This window comes from Ischnura elegans, chromosome 9 (assembly GCF_921293095.1).
Source record: "Ischnura elegans chromosome 9, ioIscEleg1.1, whole genome shotgun sequence".
Classification (NCBI taxonomy): Eukaryota; Metazoa; Arthropoda; class Insecta; order Odonata; family Coenagrionidae; genus Ischnura; species Ischnura elegans.
This window is the reverse complement of record NC_060254.1, coordinates 11,615,482-11,620,111: the sequence shown is the minus strand read 5'-3', so window position 1 is coordinate 11,620,111 and position 4,630 is coordinate 11,615,482. Positions and strand designations below refer to the sequence as shown.

At 40.0% G+C, this 4,630-nt stretch overlaps 1 pseudogene; it reads right to left on the bottom strand.

Annotated features, from left to right (window-relative positions):
• Positions 1 to 3,453: 3,453 nt before the first annotated feature.
• Positions 3,454 to 4,229, bottom strand: LOC124165886 (annotated as a pseudogene).
• Positions 4,230 to 4,630: the final 401 nt, after the last annotated feature.

Genomic DNA, 4,630 nt, shown 5'->3' with positions numbered 1-4,630 from the left:
CCTTCTGGCTAGACCGTCGTTTCCCTTTCGCGCGGCTAATGTTTCTCCAAGTATTCCACCCTTCCATTTAATATTCAACAAGGTGACGTCTTTTTGGAATTATCTTACGAACAAACATAATAATAACTAGTTATTTTCAGAAATTTTGTGATTGCCTATGTAAATTTTTTTCTATGCCATTGCTGATCATTGTATTAAATGTATACCAAACGAATTAATTGTTTGCTTTTTATGAGCAACAATTACTATTGAAAAGCTACTAGTTATCTTAATGGATGAAAAAAGTTCTTTTAAGTAAAAAGTTTAAAAAAAAGCCTATTTCTCTCACTCTGGGGCGACTAGTAGTCGAAGAAAATATTCCTGAATATTGCATATACTTATGCAAGTTTTAACTGGCTATTAGGAAAAACTCTCTAATTTGGCGAAATATTTGTCACATCTATTCTTGGTTTGTGGATAATGTTTTAACATTAGACTGTTGCAAGGTCTTCCTAAGATGGCCCATCAAAAAAATAGCATTGTGACCTCAGTATTGTAATTACTTGAAAAATTGGACTTACAGAAAGTTAAAACAACTGGACAAAGATAATAATAGTGCCATGAAGGAAATAATAAACCTTGCGAATATAAAATATTTCCTAATCTATTTCTCTACCTCTTACGCGTTTACATCCTTTCCGTGCACAGTCCTACCTGAGTATGATACAAAGTACTAAGATCCGGGTTGAGTAATAATTAGTATTCTTTGGGTGGAATTAAAAAATATCATTTAAAAATATCATAAAAAATATCATGCTCAGCAGTCCATGCCACCTTGTCCGGTAAAGTCCACAAATTTCCACAGGGGAGAATGACGCCTCGGTAGCTTAACTGGCTAAAGCACTCGGCCGGAAATCGAGGGATCCGGGTTAGAATCCCGGTCAAGGCGAATGATTTTTCCTCTGTGGATTTTTCGCAAAATATCATTTATTTCCATCATGGAAAATTTTTTAATTACCGTTGAAATCTTTCATTTTACTGAAAGTATAATGCTATTGATTTCATTAGTGCTTTATAATACTAATATTTACTAAGCACGAAGTAGTCTATGAAAAGGTTGTTCGCTGAACAATACAGGTATGCATACGACAATGTGGGGTGGAGCATTCATTTGAAATCGCTTATTCGGGTGGCATTTCCTTAAGAAAACTGCCGCCTACCCCTCACATTTCTCCCCCATGATTCCTACCTTATTCTCGCCCACACCACCTGCCATACGCACTCCGCCCGCACAGAACCCCCGCTCCGCCCCCAGCCTCCGTCTTTCTCCATTCTCATTTTCTGGAGACCACATCTCATTATTCCCATCATCGCAAAAGCGCTCCGCCTCGAGGGAGTTCGCCCAGCCGTGTAAACACTTCCCCCAATTCCCAACCACCCCTTGTCTCTCTCAGACGTCTTCCTTCTGCTTCATCCCCCTCCCAAACCCTTACACGTACTGCTACCCCTGCTTCGCATGGAATAGGTACAAGCCCTCCCGAGATATTCTCCTCACTCTCATTTCCTGTACCCCATACCGTCACTACCTATGCTGCAGCTCGAACTATTTCCTTAATTACTACGTATCTTAAACTCCAGTAACATTCAACTCTACGAAAGTTAGTGTTGGCACGGTATGGTATTTGGAGGAGGTGACCTACAGCTAAGGTCGTTTACACCATGACAGTTAGGGAGGGAGGGGTGGAGAGAAACCCGGAATCGGAATTAGCCTGCTTTAACGAAAAGTGCCCACGGGACCACGACTGAACGTCCCATCAGACGGATGGAGTGCTTTGCCATGAAATTCCATTTGCAACCACCACGGAAAAATTTAGGATGTTTCTTCCTCATAGAATAATATTTCACATCTCTAGGAACATCAAAGCTGGTTTCGCTGGCGGTAGCTCACGTTTCCTTTGTGACGGCGTCGATATTCTATCATCCCATATTCTTCCATACCTATCCCTACCCTGGACTCGTTAAAGGGCTCAAATCGCGGCGGCACCTCCTTCTTCTCCTGAGGTGAATGGGCGAATAAGTCTTCAGAGCTTGGTATCGGCCCTCATGGTTGTATCCTCAAAGGCACCCTGGGCTGTGGGAAGCCAGCGTTACAACCAGATCCCCCGAAAATTAGTTTTTAGAACCCTCACTGCATTCCTTAATTTCACCAAATCGAAAAGTACGTGTGGTATTTGGAAGAGGTAGCCAGTAAGCATTGGCCACGTGAAGAAAGGTAGGGAAGGAAGGGTGTAGAGAAACCCGGCGTCGGCATCATCATCATTAGTCAATAATCCTAAGATTGGTTTGACGCAGCTCTCCATTTCTCTCTATGTTATCCGCTAACCTTTTTATAGCGACGTATTTCTTCTATTTCGTCGGCAATATCCTGCTTTAAACGAAGGTGTCAGAGGTACCTCGGCGCGAGGATTTCAATCAGATGGACAGAGCGCTGTACCCACTAGAAGTGCCCTCGTGGAGATTCGGAGGTTACGTTTCGAAATATATATATTAGAATAACATAAAACCGCGGATGGTAATTTTTTTCCCATAAGGTGATTGCTCAAGATTTATGGGTAGGTATCAAGAGTTATTTTTGCATTTAGTGAAGAGTTCTTGGGATCGCCACCGGGTCAGGAACTGCATAATTGCCGACGTTTCAATGTCCGACTCGGTCATCGAAACGTTGGCAAAACGTTCACGAAGTTTATTCGCCGGAAAAGCACGAAATCTTTCTTCAGTTATTTTTACCGATTTCTCATCATAAAATCGGTGAACCTTGTCATTGTTTAAACTTTTAAGTGAATTTGTGATGCAAATTTGTTACATTGTTGCATAAATGTTATCGCTTTCAACTCATTGGAGTCCGAATCTCATATGCACATACCTAACTCTTTCAACCACATGTCCCGACAGAAGGAGCTGTATTTATGGCGGATTATGACATTTTTTGGGTGGTGGGCAGTTAATTACTTTTCGTCACCCCTTAGAGATGACGTTCCTGAAATCTGATGGGCATAGGCTAGTGGCATTTCGATATTCATTAATTACCTATTTTCAAGTATTGGTAGTAACACGTTCACGCCGCGGCGCGCCGGCGTGACCCACCGGTGGGTCACACCAGTTTTCGCCATCGGGCGGCGTGACCCACCCGTGGGTCACACTCTCCATAGATCTGTAGGAGATATTTCAGCGCAGCCATTCTGTTGTATTATACCCTGAATTATCCTCCGCCAGATAGATCTTTTAAGGTTTCAATTACATTTCCTTTTTTATGAATTTTCGCATTAATTAACTCGATGCTTTGATTCGAAAAATTTACTTTCAATCAGTATTGATGTATTTATTCGTCTTTTTTGGGTAAGTAATAAAAAGATGAAAATTACATTGATTACACTTAATATATGTCCCATTTTTAATAGTATAAAAATAAATACATTAATTATGAATTTTCTTGAAACATTCCAAGCACAATGCAGGTTGATTCTTACAATCCGGGAAATAAGTTACAACTTTTTTGGCTTTCTTCATCGCTGCTTCTCTTCCATCTTTTTTACTAATTGAATTATAGCACTCTTTACATCTTTTTCGTATTACTCTGGTCGCACCTTCGTACATTTTAAGAAAATGTTCTTTTTTTTAGAGGCCGGTGGTGTTGCAGCTATCGTTGGTTGGGCAAGTAATGCGGAAATAATGTTCTCACGAAATTGTAAAATGCTCAGCTTTTTCTGGTTATCTAATTTTTTATGAATGCACCACGCATTTACTAACATGGTGCCACAAATAAGCTCAATTATAATTTTCCTATACCACTTTATGGTCTTCCTCAAAGATGTATAGTATGAAGACATTTGATAAGATATATCAACACCTTTCTTTGCAGCATTGTAACTTATGACGGTATCTGGTTTTCTAACAGACTCGCTGACGTCGACTAAAGTACATTTATGAGTTTTGCACGTTGTCAACATGAGTACAGGCCTTTTGTCTGTCCATTTCACAAATTTGATTCCATCTGAATTTTGAAGACCTAATATCTCACCCTTTTTTTGTTTGATTTTTGCGGCCTGGGGCAAATGTTTTCTGTTAGAGCGTACTGTTCCACACATGTATGTATTTTTCTCTAATAGCTCTTTAGCTAGAGGAACACTTGTGTAGAAACTGTCCGTATATAATGTGCGACCTTCATACAGGAGTCCATTCATGAGCTTCATTACAATGTCATGCGCATGCCCCTTTTCAGATGAATATCCTCTTTTACCAGAGTATACACTCATATTATAAGTGTAGCCTTCAGGAAGGCAAAGCTTATACAGTTTGATGCCGTATTTATGTCGTTTACCCGGTATATATTGGCGAAATAAAAGACGCCCACGCCAGGGAACCATGCTTTCATCAATCACTACTTATTTTCCAGGTTTCACATGTTTTTGGAAATTCTCATTTATTTTATAAAGAATTGAGCTAATATTATGTAAACGATCTTCACATCGCGCTTGATTGTTATCGCAAAAGTGCCAAAACCTTGGAATAGCTAGGAAGCGATCCCTAGGCATAATACTTTTTATTAGTGTGTTCGTGTACATTGGATCATTCGAACAATAAAGACGAATTT